Consider the following 17570-nt stretch of genomic DNA (forward strand, 5'->3'; position numbering starts at 1 on the left):
AATATGCATTGGCACATTGGGTTTCTGCTCATAAATCTTGGATCTCTACTTTCCCAGCTTTAATTAAATTGTCCCAGGAACATTTTTATTTCCCTGATGCACTCTAGCACAGTGAATTTATAGGTATTTAGGAAGTCCAGAAATATCATGGCTCAGAAATTATAGTAGTCCAGGTTATAAGTTCTATGAGGGCAGATAATGTGTTTGTTCTAGTTAGCACTTTGTCTCTTAGCACAGTGTTTAAAACCTAGCAGGGGTTCAATAATGATTGTTAAATAAATGAATTTAAAAATGAATTGTAGGGGCTCGTGACTGCCTCAGTTGGTACAACGTGCAGCTTTTGACCTCAGGGTCATGAGTTCAAGTACCATGGTGAGCACAGAGATTACTTAAATAAATAAACTTTTAAAAAAAATGAATTGTAGGTAAGATTTAAGAAAATAACTTGGTTTGAATTTACTCATCCTGATACTATTATTATGGCCACACTCTCATCGGAATCAAATTCTTTCACCTTTTACCATTATTATTGTTCAAACTGGTCAATATTCTATGGGCCTGTGTCATACATGATGGAACTTCTCATAACCCACAGCTCCTTAAATTAAATGGACCATCAAATTTGTATGGAAATTGCCTTTTAAAATTCTCCAAAATTATTTTTATTATACTTAATTACCTGCTGCATATTTATCATGGAGATCAAACTACATAATAATCATGTTGTATTTTAAGCATATCTTTTTTACTATAATAATAGTAAATAATAATAATAGTAAATAATAAGTAAATAATAGTAAATAATAATAATAAGGTTGTGCATTTGGAGAAGTTATTCTCCAACCACTGAAAGAAAAAAAAATAAAAAAGGAACATTTATACACATAAAGATGAAAATTGTAAGCCAAGTATTCAAAAATTATTTCCTTCATTTATATAATTTTTATATGAAAACCAGAGAGAAAACACTTAAGAGTCTATAAAACATTCATTGCATCTTTAAATTAGCATGCGTTTGTAAGGTTTACCTTTCATTGCAGTGATATGTCAGTGTGGCATGATGTGGTATACGGCAGCAGCAGAAATTATACTCCATGGCATGTAATTTGTTGGAAAGCAGAAAGATTTAGAATGACAAAAAAACTGGTTCTGAAACATGTACATACAACAGTAAAATTAAATGAATTAATCTTTTATTTATTAGAAAGAGCAATTCCTTAAAAATATGAAATATGCTTAGAAATGCAATATTTGAAATACTGTCCTGAAGGGTATGCACAAACAGGAACACATCTTCGGTGAAACTCGCTTTTCCCCCAGTTCTGTTACTACATTTTATCTTTTTAAAGGGAAATCCCAATTTTGCAAGAAAAAAAAATAACTCAAATTAACTGCAAAGACCAGTTGAAAGTCCCACCTAGGAACAGACCCTAAATTAATTCTCTGAAAATCGTTAATGGAAGTGAAAATGAATTACAATTTCCAACATAAAAAATGCATAAAAATATTCCCATCAGAGGAAATAAAGTAAAACCAAAAATTGGTTCTGGTGTGGGGAGTCTCAGAATGGCATATGGAGCAGGAGACCAGAATGCCTAAAATGTTAGGGAGAAATAAGTATTTAACAATGAAAAAAATGTAGATGACGTGTATGACTTTTAGGTATTTGCAAGAATATTTTTCAAAGGTAACATGAGGAGGAAAATAATAGAGACGTCATTTTAGCATTGTAGACCATGGCTACAACATAGCTCTGACCTTCATCAAACTCAAAATTACAACATAAAACATGTATTTGGATCTGTGCCCCGGTAGAAAGACTTTGAGAGACGCTAACCTTTGGTTGATACTGTCTAAAATTCTCCCATACCTGCTTTGTCACATTGCGAGTCATTTTCTCTTTCTTCGTGTTCTCTGAAAACATTTACATCCATTCTCCTTCCAAAATATATTCTCTCCTTACCTCTTAAAGTGTACTCTAAGCCAAAAGACCCTGTTCTATTATTAAAATAGAATAAATAGATACTGCTATGTCCACAGATGCTTCCAGTTTGTCATCACTTCCTTCAAGGATTGCAGACATATTTTCTATTAGTTGACAGTGTATTTTCTTATAGCACTTCTGGGTTAAGTTCCCACCTATGTGATCCGTTATTTCATGTATATATGGAAAACAAACTGAATCACTATGTCCTGAACAGAAAACAACAACAACAACAACAACACTGTGTCTACAGATGCTGCCATGTCCTAATATTCGATAAAATTCCTTCTTTACTTTTAAGTAATTTGGGGAAGATTTAAAATGTTGGCAACCAATCTGCAAACTGTATGTAAGTAGGAAGGTGACAAATATGCCCTTTCTCTAATTCTCCCCCGCTAAAAAACCCAGCTGTCTGGTCTTTCAACATGTCCGATAAAATAGTGGAATAAATACAAAAGGAACTTTCTGGGTACAACATTTTTCTGCTACATTAGGAGAAGGTTTTATTTAACATTTTTATTTTCAACTTTAGAATCAAGTCACTTTTTGAAAAGATGGTTTGATGTAGAAAAACAAGGACAAGGCGGAACCACACTTGTTCAATGACCTTGAGATGGCTCCTCCTCTGGGTCCCAGCTGACATTTCCTTCATAATTGATGAAACTGATCATAAAGCTGGAGAGAGAATTAAATGAATTAACATTTGTAAAGAGCTTTGTATATTCAGTGTCTGTCATATAGTAAGGGCTATATAAACACTTACCGTCATGAAGATTCCAATAATGATTCTTCAACCCAGAGGTACATGATGCAATTTCAAAACTATTCTAACATGACAAATGTGAATTGACATATATTTATATATCTCTAGTGAAGCCTTTGTAAAAGATTTCTTGCCAAGATTGCATGACATGAGGCACATATGTATACTTTTCCCCAATATAACAAATACAGACTATAATTTTCTTCTTTTGCTCTCTAGACTGAGCAATCTAAGGGCATATCTCTTCAACTTTATCAAATAGGGGTTACCATTGGGAGAGCCTTGATAGAGTGTATCTGTAAACATGGCCCCATCTAGCTGAGGGCAGAGTTCCAATGTTCAGAACTGATTTCCCCAGGGAGATCTTATTGGATATGAAGTTTCACTGAAATTCACACCCAATAGCAAAGTGCAAGGAGGGTCACCATTAACCACAAGTGTTCAATTCTTCAGGAGAGCTGTTTAACAGACAGCCATATTTAACCTGGATGCTCTTCCTGTATCCACCACTGATGCATATTAGTTCAAAATGGAAGCCAGGGAACTCTTGCATGTACTCTAATAACTGAAGGAATTTCATTATTCTCTGTGTTGTTTACTTACATAGACACAGCTGTGAAAAGATTGCTCATGGGAGTCAAGACAATTCCTGATCAATAAGATACATTTTAAAGTGTGCTTATTCCAATGTGGAGGAAAATAGAATAAATGTCATGTTGCTGCTCAGAAATCCAATTGTGAACAGAGTTAGAAATGAATTAGAAAGACCATTCTCCTCAATTATTTGGCAGAGTTTTTAAAAACTATTTCCTCACAAACAACAATTGTACTTATCTCAATAGAAAAAAAATATTTTGGAAAATTTTCTTTATAATTGGTTTCTATTTTTTTTCTTTTTCCTTTGTTGGGAGAGGGAAGACTACATTTGTTTATCGAGTGCATCTGATGCTATGATCCATATATTACATACTTAGTTTTACTTAAGTCTTGTAACAAGTAAGTATTATATATTCTAACTTTACAGCTGAGGAAAGTGAAGGTTGGTAAGTAATGTCCCACAAAAGTAGCGCTATGGCAAAACAGGAATTTAAACCTGATTCTGTTCCACTTTAATTTCTATACTATTTACATTACACTGTGCAGATACTGTATCAGACATGACTATTTTGGCTAAATTATGGTCTTTTTCAACTGTTTGTTTTGAAGGTGTGGTAAATAAGGCTAGGCGTTTTTTTCAACTTCCCTCTAAACAGCTCAGCAACTATACTTTTGATTTTTTCTGCTTCTTCCATTTTGTTGAAGTATAACTTCTCTGCTTCATCTTCTGGATTTCTGGATATTATTGCTCAAACAAAGATACAGATTGAATCATTGGTACAAAAGATTTGTGTGACCACATCTGTGGCTACCAAGTGTCCATGATAGCATCAAGATAAATTCCATGGGGCTTTCAGGAAATCTACTATTATAACATTTCTTCCATACCTGTTCCAAGAAAGCTAAATTTGTATAGCCTTTGACAAATGTCAGCAAAATAACTAGGAAGCTATTAAGAACCACTTCAAGAATAATCAGTTCCTGTACCCAAACAGCTGCCTCTTATCAAAGGACGGGCATCTCCACAAAAGTTGAGACTAAATATGCTTTCAAAATTTGCCAGTGCTTTCACCAATATCTCATTTTCACAGGTAGATCCCGAGATATACCCAAAGTAGAAGAAAAAGAAACGATTCAGTGCTCTTGTGATTAAATAGAGTTTTTGAGTAAATATTTGAATGCTGACATGATATTATTGGTTTGCAGAAGCTATCGGGTTTAAAAACCGTTAATGGAAAATGAGACGATATAAGACATTTTCCAAAATCCAACAAAACTAAACAATATTCGTGAAGTCTAGAGCTAAAGGCCAGCACAACATCTGCAGAACCATGAATCTCACTCATAAAGCAAGACTTGTCAGTTTTCACATTTCTGGATGAATGAAAAGTATAATTACTTTGGAAATAGGAGGGAGACTATCTCAGAGTATTGAAATTAATCTTGTCTTTAATTAATTAATTAAAATTAATCCTGTCTCTGAGTCTGTGAGGGCAGGGACCCTTTCTCATTAATCATTCTACCCCTAGTACCTACTGTTATGTATGAACGATGTGGGTGCTTAAAATATATTGGGAAAAGGAATTAGTGAAATAATAAATGGAGAACTTAGCTGTGGCCCCAGGCAGAAAACACCACATGCTTCCAACATAGGATAAGGAACGGTTGGAAACTGAGAAGGAAGTTCAGAAGACTACAAAATCAGTAGCTTTTTCCTCCCAATTTGCCTACTAAGATCTCTTATGACATACAAGCCCAAGTGGAAGTGTTAGTGAAAGCTTAGAGCTCATACCCTATGTCCCAACCCCAGAAAAGTTGTTTCTTTGCCAGATTTGGGTTCATGTCTCTGTCTCCTCCTATCGGCGACTCTCTCATCCTTCCTAATGTTACACTGAGTGCAGAACATATCCTGCAATGTCCCCTGCCCTAACAATCCTGTATTAACTTTTAAGAAGAAAAAACTTCACATTATAAAGGTCATACCAAGCAAAGAACATCAGTCATCTTAAGATCTCTCTCCTAAATATGCACTTAAATTCCTTAATCAATAAAGTCCAGTCACCAGTTGTTATTAGTAGTCTTATTCTGGGGGGGGGGGGGGGTGAAGGGCTGTAAAATTGATGGGTTAAGTAATTCATCAACTCCTCCACATGAGTGCCCTGGGACTTTACCTCAATTATTCATTGTGTCCATTCACAATACGTTCTCAGGTAAGTGGAATTTGCTCACAATAACATAGTAAAATCCCAAATAGCTTTTTTTTCATATAAATTATGCAGCTACAACTGAAAGAAGTTGCAGGACATCCAGTATACAACTTAGTGACATGTGATTCCATTCTAACATTTTGTAGAGTAATATTTTTCATTCAGTTCAAAGTAATTTTACAATCCAATCCCTGCAGTGAAGGATCTTTTGTTCTGAAGATTCAAAAAATATATATTTTGATGATTCAAAACTGGGTAAAGAAGAGTTTTTTGATCTTAATATCTTACTAATTAAAATGGATAAGATTGGCATACAAACAGTGTTACTATGAAGCAGAAAGCACAGAAATTATTAAATATGTTAAGGGTAAAGAAGAAAAAGCCTTATCTATCTTATCTATTAGAAATAGTTGTCAGCAGATTGGTAGATTTTGGAGAATGATGAATAGAGTTTCATGATTATCAGGTGATCAGACAGGCAGAAACACAGGGGAAAGGAGCCTAATTCCATCCTGGCACAAATCCTGAGTGTATACTTATACAGCAGCAAATAAAAGCGTTGGCTGCAATATAAACTACCTTTACAGTGCTAGCTATATGCCACGCACTATCCTAAGAACCTTACGCATGTTATAAAATGTTCTTATTTTTATTGAGATATACTTGACAGTTACCGTCGTATAGTTTCAGGTGTAGAGCATAATGATTAAATATTTGTATGTGTTGCAAAATGCGCATCGTAATAACACCCATCACCATAAACGGTCTTAATTTTTTGTATGCAATGAGACTTTTAAGATCCACTCTCTTAGCCACTTTCAAATATACGACACAGTATTATTAACTATAAAATTTCATCTGTACAGCAGCAACATGAGGCTAAGGTGTTAAGACACTTTATTATTCCAATGACAGAGCTGGGTTGGACCTGGGCAGCCTTCCCCCATAAACCTTGCTCTTAATCACTGCACCATACTTCTCTCACTTCTTATAACCTCCTAATTGGGAGAGTGGCCTGCAAGCGATAGTCATTAACAAAAACCTCGATATCAGGAGGAACTGCTCTGGGCAGAAAAGAAGATGAATTCCTATTTCTATATTTCCAATTACAGATCTGTAATCTCATGGAGTTGGTTTTGAGAGTTGGAGAAAACTCCAGTTTGGGTTTGGAAATTAGCTTCACAGAGCTGAGATTAGAATGAGTAAGTTTACCACAGAAGGAAAAAATGTGAGAGAGAATAGGGTAGAGGACAGAGGCTTGAGGAAAGTCTTCACTTAGAAGAGAAAGAGGGCTCTGAGAAAGAACGGGCCTGTTGTGTCCAGGGAGCTGGTGGTGCCCTCCTGGTCAGGCTCTGCAGAGACCTGTCACTCAGAGTGGACCACATTCCCACCCATCTTATCCACACGGCTCGGCTTTGTGTCTGGCATGCAGAAGACTTTCAAAAATCTTTTCAAATTAAATTGGAAAGAACTAACATATTTTGTATGCATGCAATATGAGCCACAGGGTTTAATAACTGCACCTTATTGAATACCCATGGTGTCTTTTCTTCCTTCCTAGAAATGAAGAACTTCACACATTCAATAAATGGAGAAACTATGAGCCAACTTCAGATTTGCCTAATTTCAAATTGGTTTCTACTTCTAAACCATGCATCAGAGATGTCTACCCTTTGTTCATTGAATTGCTTTCAGTGTAGTTTAGTTTTTATTTTTGTGGGGATGATGGTTGGTGTTTAAAGAAATAAGAAGGCTTTCACATGAAATAATGAGCTGTCATTCTTACAGTCATGCTCATACTATCCTGAAACAAAGCAGAGAAAATTCAACATGAGGACTAGAGTTTGTATTTAAGCTAATTATTACTGTGTCTAAACAAAAAGAAACAAGAACTTAGCAATATATGACATTGTTGAGACAGTTTTGTAATACCATGATGGTTGTCCTAGGCAAACGTCATCCATCTATCAAGAGATACAAAGAATCAAGACTTTCTCTCTCTCTCTCTCTCTCTCTGTTTCCCTCTCTCTCTCTCTCTCTCTCTCACACACACACACACACACACACACACATACACACACACACAAACACACACACATTTTTTTTGTCTTGATAATTGGACACAAGTTCATTCTATTTCTAAGATTTTGTTGTGGTGGTAGTGTTTTATTTGTTTGTACATGAGGAATTTCTTCTTGTCATTAGGACTTCCAGATTTATTCTAGACAAAAAACTCCCAATTAGGACCTTGAGGAAATAGATTTACATCTTCCTTGAAGGGTTATCAGTGAACCCAAGAAGCATGTTAATTTAGGTGCATAAAACACCACGACCAAATAGATGAGCTATCTGTTCTGTCCCCCTGTTCTCTCCAGCTCCTGGGAGGAAAGGAGTGGGCCATGCATTTTCAGAGGAAGGGGTGGGGAAGTGGCATTTCCTCTTTCGTTAGATGAAAAAGGAAACCCATCCATTTAGGGTGTTTGAGTTTGATCTTGATCCTTCTGATCTAGAGTCATCATTTGTTTGTTAGATAGGAAAGAAATTTGTGCACTGACCCAAAGGAAAACATAACATCTGAATTATGACCTCACTCCCCCCACCAGCCGTCACATAAAAGAACCTTCTGAATTACTAACTATTCAAGTTGACAGGGAAAGTTTGAAAGGAAATGTGACATAATGTCATAATGTGAAAGATGGAAGGAAGAGACCAAAAAAAGTCACTTTATTTTCTATTAAGAGTTCTCATTCATAGGAGAAATTGAGGAAAGAATAACAATGCAAAGGGCAATATCAAAAGTATGCTCTATTCTCACTTTTATTCTAGCCATTCACCCTTTTGCTCTGTACCTCATCTCTCAAATTTTTTGTGGATTTCAACAAATTTGATGTGTTTTAGAAAGTCAGTGTAGAAAGGGGAGAGAAACTAGAATGGATGCTTCTTTTTTCAAAGTTATTTGGATGTTAATGCTTCATAATGAAAATAGTTGTATTCCTGGTTCAAATGTGAGATGGCTTTGATATCTCATCCTGATGTCTTCAACATTAGTGAGCCATTATAATTTACAGATAATGTTGACATTGTGTGATTTCACCACACTGAGGACATTATGTTATTTGTTATTTGTTTTTAAATAAGAATGTTATTTTCTACAGTGTGACCCTCTGTCTCTATGAACTAGCCAATCCATTCATGCAACATAATAAACATCAGTAGAATATAAAAGGTATCAGTAATGGTACATAATATGGTTGCAAAAGATGATATTGCATGTGACTGAGTTCGCTGAACTTGCTGCTTCATTCAAGCTTGGCTGACATGGCAGACTAAATGCTACTAAATGCTACAAAAGATCTTTTCTACAAAGCATCCAGCCCTCCAGCCGCATCATTCCAATATTCATGTGTAATTTTACATTTTAATTTTAAGAAACCGATTTGCCTTTATTAGCATTTTAGGTCTGTAAACAAAAATGACACAACTATTGTTGCAAGAACAGAAGGAAAACTAATGTGCATGTTCCTTTTGCCTGGAGATGTTACTTTTTATGCGATTTAAACAAACGTAAATTTTATCATTTTTTACGAAAGTACACTTTTTTTATGCATCACTATAATTTACATCATATAGAACATGAAAACAGTATTCTATTAGATTATATAAAATCAGAGCTGAGCGATTAAGTCTAAAGCCCTAAGTAGGAGTTCAATAAACATCTATTAGATTAGCTAAAAGTTCTGAATTCTTATTTCTATTAATTAGCTATTTGAAGTTGGAAAGTTGTAGAAATATAATCAAATAGAGTCGAGCACAAAAAGAGAATAGGAATTATTGACTTCATAAAACTCTGAAGTCCTACAGTTTACCTTCAGGTATGGTTGTATTCAGGGACTCAAAACTCATCAGGACTCTTTTGTTTTTGTTTTTGCCCCATCCTACCTGTCCCCCACCATGGCCATGCTTTCTTTGCTCCATGTTACCTTCATCAGTAGGTACTTTCTTTCTAATGGCCCCGGAAGTTCCCAAATTCCATGCTGCTACTTAGTAAGCAAGGCAGTGGAAAATCCCTCTTTTCCAATAATTCTCAAAAAACATTACTGGTGGTACTTCAATGGCCAGGCATGAATCCTGTGGCTTCTCCTAGATTTCAGAAGTGAAGTCATCCTTCATAAAGACGTGGACTAAGAGTGAAGGAGTGATGCCCAAAGTAAAATACAAGCATTATTTACATAACATGTGTCTACTACATAATCTCACCTGAGATAAATCCAACATTTTAGTACATTTCAATAATGGAATTTTACCAGCATTGCAATCCTGCCAGGGGTGTCTCAACTATTTCTAATGGTCATTGGTGGTTTTGATGTCAATATTTTAGTCTTTTAGTAATTAATTGTATCCAATTTAAAGGAGTAGTTTATGTGGAGAAAGCATTAGTTATTATCATAACTTTCCCTGAAATTTAGGGCCACAAGTCACTATTTTGAGAACAAGTTTAACAGCATGATTTTAAGAATATTTATTTTATTGAAATGATAATTCCATTTGAAAAATGACTTTAATTTTCTAAGCAGCCTGATCAGATTGACCTAATAAATGAAATTGGTGCTAACAAAGTGATGACAAATGTGCTTGAGTTGTTTTTCCAGAACTAAGAGGAATTTTTTTATTATTGTGAATATAGTAACTTTTCCAGCCTCTTATGAGTGGTTTATACGTGTAAGACACCTGGCTGGCCATGGTTCAGTATGCAGTCTGTGATCACTGTACAGAAAAAAAAAAAGTTAACTGGACTATATGGGGCTCAAGCCCCTGACCTCGGCCTCATTATGCATAGAACCGAATCAACTGTGCTTACCAGCCATAGACATGCAAGAGTGTTATTGAATGTCCCAGATTTCCTGACATAGGCTTCTTCCTTACCACAGGACAACACAGTTTGGTGATGACTCATCTAAGAACCAGCCATGCACATCTCAGCTTCCTGAGGAAGGAACCAGAACAACAGGCCAAACAATCTTTAGAAGCTGATAAGGTTTAAGTCAGCACCTTCTTCATCAACATCTCCCAGACCCCTCCACTGACTCCTTTTCCTTGGCACACTGATGTATAACAGTTACATCATTTCTCAGGAAATGGAACCCATAGCCCAGTGATCTCTGTGGAATTATCATTATTGCTGGCATGTTCGTGATTGGCAGTCTGACTTGTTTCTTTTAATTTTTTTTTCCGTTGGAGGATGATCAATCCAACTAGATGCATCTCTGGCTTCAAGTATATCAAGCCTTAAATCTCCATTACTAGATTTCAAGTTTACTTAAGGTGATTTGGACATATTCTTAATTTTTCACAGTTTCATACTGTAAAATGAGGTTTTAAACATGTAAGTACTTCATCATCACAGCTTTTGGTCTCTCCTTATATGAGAGATTGTTTCTAGCCCTTGACCTGTATGATTAAAAAGACATAGTTTGTATTTCATACATATGTTAAAATGCATTTTGTACAGTTTCAAAATACAGCAACTGACCACATGCACTTACAGTACTTGTTTTTATGTAGTTAAAATACTTGAAAAGGCTTTTTACCACAGCTTTTCCGATGCATGATGCCTATAATTATATTGACACCAGATCATGGCTTATTAAATGTCTTTCATAATAAGCATCATAATCAGAATTCATAGACTGAGCCTATCTTTTCAAAAGGAATATTTATTTTACAGTTTTTGATGCTAAAATTCCCTTTTTTATCTATTATTCTGTGGCAGTTATAGGGTTCAGGTTTTCCGGAGATTGGTCGGAGATGGTGCCATTAAGTGCCTGATTCAAACTGCAGATATTTGGATAAATAAAACTTCAGCTAATAGGGTTGATGTTATTAACTGTTATTTTAAGCTAAGCAGAAAGGAAGAAAGGAGTAGAGGAAGGAAAGAAGGGAGAAAGGAAGGAAGAAAGGGAGAGAGAGGGAAAAATAAAAAAAATTACTTGTAGATTTTTCATATACCTCTAATAGTATGATTATGTATGCTATTTAAATCTAACCCTAAAAAACAAAATTAGAAAATGAAAAGTTCAGAAACGGTAACTAATCTAAAACAACTTTGTTAAAGTCAATAGGATATGAAAACATAGCTTTATGCTCAGTAGATATCACATGAATATTTGCTCAGAAACTCGGATAAAGTGGCTGAGGCATTTCTAAAAGAGATTTCTTTCTTTTCTCTTTCGAGCCAAAATACACTAAAAGGAAAGCATGAGTCCATAAAAGAAAGAGAAGTAACCATTTTAATTTAAAACGATTTGTTGGCAAGTCACTTTCCTCATAGTGTTCGGAAGGACTCTTTATGTGAGTTCAGAAAGCTGTGAAAATATTGTATATTGTACAACTGGAAAGATTACAGACATCCTGAAAAATAACAAAGGTGAAATATAATGCTATTTCAATCACAAAAAGTTAAACATGAGGATTTACAATAATGTAACTTATATGATCAGTTATAAACATATAATTCTAGACACATATAAGAACAAGTATAAAATTCTGTAATTAAAACATCCATTAAAACACATATGGACTTAAGAGTCTCACTGAAATTCCACTGTTAACTTTTAAAGGGTCTTAAAGCTGCCAGTTCAGCTGTTTAAATAATAGGAAGACTTGTAATAGGAACATATTAGGTCATTGTATTAGAAAAGCCTACATTTTATACCTCTTTAATGTTAGTCTTTCTGGGATATTCCCTACATATTTTATTAGCAGCAAAACGCTGCCTGGGTATTCTTTCAGCTACAGAGAGTCTTTCTAGAACCCATGCGAATGTATTTGGTTGGGTGAGCAACATAAATGAAAACATTTTAAATACCCTTAAGTCTGGTAACCAAGTAGTATGCTTCTGATGGCAATTTTATCTCTCAATCAGAATTTCGTAAGTAGTCATTACTGTACAGTGTCAGTGTTTAGGAACTCTCTTGGAAGGGAAAGTTTGGGTTGCAATGAATTTACAGAATAACAGATGAAACCTCTAAGTATTTGTGACTGTTGAAAAGTGGAATCCTAGGAGATTTATTTAAATTGTTTTAAAATCAGTTCCACTTGGAAAGTCACTTCTCAAAACTATCTCAGAAGTTACTGAAGTATAGATAATGAATTACCCATGGTAATCATGCCACATTATCTGTGGAGCCATAGGGGGAAAACAGATACTGGATACAACAGAGAGCACAAGGTAAATATGGATCAAGAGCCTCGCAACTGTCTACGCTTCATTTTGTTTACATTTACCTAACAAGTGTTCCACGTGGCTTCCATTTGCCTGCTGAATATCCCTGTTAACTTCAGCATTCATACCTTCAGTCTTATTCCTCTTGCTTCCATATCCTGTCCAAAAGATTCCCTGGCCCTTCCTTCGTCTCCCTGACTGTCTGCCTCCTTTCCCTTTTGCTTTTCTCTCTTTTTCCTTCTGGCTTTGTGCTGAAAGTGCTGTTAAACATCTGTTTTGTTTCTAAGGGTGACACTCTTTCTTTACGAACTTTCCTCATGGTAATCCCTTGAAAATTTGAAACGTTGAGTCCAGCTTTTGATCAATCAGTTAGCAGCAGTTTTCTCAAACACCCACGTATGTAGTCAACACAACATCAATCTTACCCTTTAAATACAGAGCCTCAAAGAAATGGAGTAAAAATCTCATATATTAAATTCTTCTTGGATTAAAGACTATGCTATACACTTCTACAAATTATTTTATTGAAAATTTGCAACAATCTACTTCATCCAACATCGACTGGGTCCACATTATGGGGAAGAAAGAATACCTAACCCGGAGGCAGAGGCATGGGTCCTGACCCTTCTCCATTGCTTACCAGCTGTTCAATCATGAGCACCTCATTCTACCTTGGTATTAAGATCAACTGGAGATAATAATGGCTAAAGTTCACAGATGGCAATAGATGTGAAAATTGTCTTTACATTTCAAAGTACTTATTCAAGTATCAGATATTATAATCTCTCGAGAAAGTGCCCAAAAGACTACCTTCAATTTTTCACATAATTAACTTTTTAAAGAGTAAATTAGAGCCCCTTAAAACTTTTCCCTATAACAAGGTCACTGTCACTTTTTCATGTATTCTTATGTAGGAGAAAAAGTGGTTGAGGTAGGGGTAGAAGGATTAGAATTACACATTATTAGGGTAGTCAATATTCTTAAGCTCCTTCCCTGCAATTTTTAAAGCTACAGAGAATCAAGCTCTTATTCTGTGCTCAGTTAAATGTTTTATATATGTCTGAAAGAGAAAAAGACAAATCCCTCTTGAGAATATAACTTTTCTAAAAACCCATGATGGACATGGCTTCAATATTCTGGGGGTGGGGAGAGAGAAGAAAAAGAAAAATCAAAGCTGAATTGCTCTGTTGGTAAAAACTTTGGAAAATCAGGACCAGGGAAGGTGCTGAAAAGTGAGACTGAAAAAGAAGAGCCAGGAACCAAGTCAAGGCACATTCGTGACAAGTTGCTGGTTGGGGAAATGGCTGAGGAACATTTGAAAATGGTATTATTTTAGCATACTTTATTGAAACACCTGCAAACCTTTGAACCTTGGTAAAGCCTGCCCCTTACAACCCCCCTCCCCGCCCCACACATGCACATAAACACACTCTAATGGTGGTAGTACTCCTGGGAGGGATTAAGAATCAAGACAGCATCAGGTATATGTTAATGTGGCATGGAAAAGGAGACTAGACAGCATGGGAACCAGAAGAAAGCAGACATGAAAGGTATACATGTGCACTTTACTAGGAGGCCTTAGAAACTGGATTTAAATCCAGTATCTTGGAATAATTAAGTGGTGTGATACTGGGAAACTACTTTTTCCTTTCTGAGACACTGATTCATTGGGAATAATTGAGGACGATAATATCCACCTTTAGGGATTGTTGTCTAGATTATATATGAAAAAATATCTATGTGACCAATAATAGGCTCTATGGATATACTCCATGGACTCTAGTCTCCTTAAATCTTTCTGAACTCTGAGTTAGATAAATATTAAACTCCACCCCTCCCTCTTTGATTTTCTCAGGTATCAATGAGGATATTTCCAGAAAAAAAAGTTAAGTACCCTGCTGCAGAGAAGCAGGTGGTAACTTTGATTCCATGGTATATAGACTCCTTCCGTGTGTAAGCTCTTCATGCCTATGTATGGTGTGGATTTCACTGTAACACTGAACTGGGTGGGACTAATGTGCTGAGTCTGGTGACAACACAGGAAGCAAATGCTAAATAACTCCATCTTCTTAGCAATACATAAGATTCTGCTTCTCATCTTATTTCAGGGTGGGAAGTCATCTGATACACTGGTTTACATTAAGGTGATATTGAATGATAGTTTAATGTGTAAACTTCTCTGAGGGATATGTGTATATTAACAATAATAGTAGAGAACATATACTGAGCACTGCCTGTGTTAACAGGCACTTTCTAAGAACTTTTTAAGTATTATATACAGAGTTTAACTTCACACAACCACATGGCAAAGCTACTTTTAATATCCCCATTTGGAAAATAAAAATAACTAAACTTAAAAAAATTTTTTTTAATGTTTTTATTTATTTTTGAGACAGAGAGAGACAGAGCATGAGCAGGGGAGGGGCAGACACAGAATTTGAAGCAGGCTCCAGGCTCTGAGCTGTCACCACAGAGCCCGATGCGGGACTCGAATTCACAGACTATGGGATCATGACCTGAGCTGAGGTCGGACGCCCAACCGACTGAGCCACCCAGGCGCCCCAAAATAACTAAACTTTAGCAGCTTAAAGAATTTACCTAAGTTATCATCATTAAATAATGGGACCAAGATCTAAACATAATTTTCTATATTCAATAAATATTAATTATCACTATTAACACATGTAGTTATTAATATTGATATTTTATATATTAATATTTAATATGTTTATTATTTATATTCATCTTGGATTTTATCATCTCATAGCATTACATCTCAAAGCAAATTAGATAACCCTCTCCTTTTCACATAAAAAAAGGGATTCTTACCCTACTGTTCTGGAAATATTTTCTAGCAATCTAATCTCACCCATCTACACATGACTTTGGACTGTTAATTAATATTTTTGAGCTCTAAACCTCTATATTATGTCACTTTCTTCTTGAATTCCCTCAAAGTTCTCTACTAGTTCATAGAACTTAGTCCATGTTTCTATGAGACCAGAGTGATTAGTCAGTCCATCCATCTTTATTTTGTACACAACATGTCAAAGTTTCTTCTACCTCTGTGCAACGCTATCCCCATATCCTTCATTACCTTGTCAACCTCCATTCACTTCCAGGGCCAAATTCAGTATAACTTTTACAGTGAAGAGTCCTGAGACCCGTGCCTCAGGCTAAGTTAACTCTACCCAATAGAACCTCTATTACATAGCCCACTTCCTTCTGTAACAATAGCATGGCATTTGTACTAATTTTCATAATTGTTTGCCCTGTATTTTCCCATAGATTGGGAATTGCATGAAAGTAAGAATATGTCTCCTTCATTTTGTTTTCTTGTTTCACCCCTTTTATCCTATTTCCTATCATACCATAAACTGTATTCAGGGCCTTCCAGACACTTGCTTATATTCATATAGGCACATCAAACTTAAAATGTCCAAGACTCAGCTTTTTCATCTCTCCCCAAAACCTTCTTGAGAATCTGGGCAATGACTGTCTATCTACTTATACTCAGTCATTCAGGGAATTATTCTACACTGCCCCCTTCTCTCCCTCTGCTTATCCACAGTCATCAGGTTATGCAGATTCTGCTTCTTAAACACTTTTCCTCCTCTCTATTTGCAAAACCCAACGCACTCAATCTGTCTTGAAGTATTTTCAGAACTTGTCTGGTCTTTTTGTCTCAAATCTGCCCCTCAAATAGATATTTTCCCCCCAAACACACAGCTGGTCAAATTAAGGTTCTGCCAAAAGCTTTTCAACGAACGATTTAACTGTCTTCAAAATATTGTCCTATATTTTTGTTGTCCTCCCCTATTCTCCACTTTCGTCCTCCCCTTCAACCATGCTACACAAATATTCGTACAAATACCTTCCATTTCATGTGCCTTCCCCCCACCGGCCGCCCCGCACTTGGATTCCTTTCCTCCTTGGGGAACATAGCTAACTCTTATTTAAGAATCACCCGATAATTACTCTAGGAATCTTTTCTTCCTCATTCTTACCCTCTCACTCTGTTCTCTAGGGTTTGATATTTCCATAGTGTCCTATAATCAAATATAAAAGTTTCACATTGTATATTCATTGCTTATTAAACCTGAAATAAGGAATACCAAATTTGGTTAAAACAATTCCAAAATTCAAATTGGTTAAAAAGAATGTATTTTTTATTGTTTCTGTTTTGTTTCACAGTAAATATTTCATTCCTATCCCAATTTCGACTTAAGAGAAAATCCAGACACCACAAGAACCCATAAGGTTTTTAGTTTTGTTTTAGTTTCATAATCCAACATTCATAATGAAACCTTTCTAATGCTATCATGAAGCCTATAGGAACTGTAAAAACTCTCATCTCCCTGGGGCTAGTATTCATTTGTTTGTTTTGGTTTTTGTTTTCTTTTTTTTATAGCTTTAAATAGTTGATTTTTGAGATAAAAACTTTAAAAGCTTCAAAAATGATTTGGGGTACTTCCTGTGTTTTAGCACTACAAAGACAATATTCCAACCAAAGTGTGTTTTTCTATATTAAGAGAATCTCAAAGGAATCTCCATAAATGTGAGCTGTGGTTTATGAGACACTAATCTTGATCCTTCAGACTTTCTCAGAAATTGTGGTGATTTTGAGGAATTGGTTTCCTTTTCTCTCCTGTCCACTTGCTTGTGTTTTATTTATTTTTTTTTTTAAATATTTATTTTTGAGAGAGCGCAATTGGAGGAGGAGAGGAGAGAGAAAGAGGATCCCGAGCAGGCTTCGCTCTGATAGAGAGCCCGACGGAGGGCTCCATGTCTCAAACT

General features: G+C 35.7%; 1 long non-coding RNA gene across 3 annotated transcripts in view; it reads right to left on the reverse strand.

The window, feature by feature from the left end:
- Positions 1–2475: 2475 nt before the first annotated feature.
- LOC132673527 (uncharacterized) overlaps positions 2476–17570 on the reverse strand; it is a 56369-nt gene continuing 41274 nt past the window's right edge. For all 3 annotated transcript variants that reach the window (XR_009608096.3, XR_009608097.3, XR_009608095.3), the window contains exons 4-5: positions 10410–10535; positions 2476–2659 (exon numbers count right to left, since the gene is read on the reverse strand). This is a non-coding gene — a long non-coding RNA (uncharacterized LOC132673527). The remainder of the gene's footprint in view (positions 2660–10409; positions 10536–17570) is intronic.

This window comes from Panthera onca, chromosome C1 (assembly GCF_046562875.1).
Source record: "Panthera onca isolate mPanOnc1 chromosome C1, mPanOnc1 haplotype 2, whole genome shotgun sequence".
In the NCBI taxonomy this organism is placed as follows: Eukaryota; Metazoa; Chordata; class Mammalia; order Carnivora; family Felidae; genus Panthera; species Panthera onca.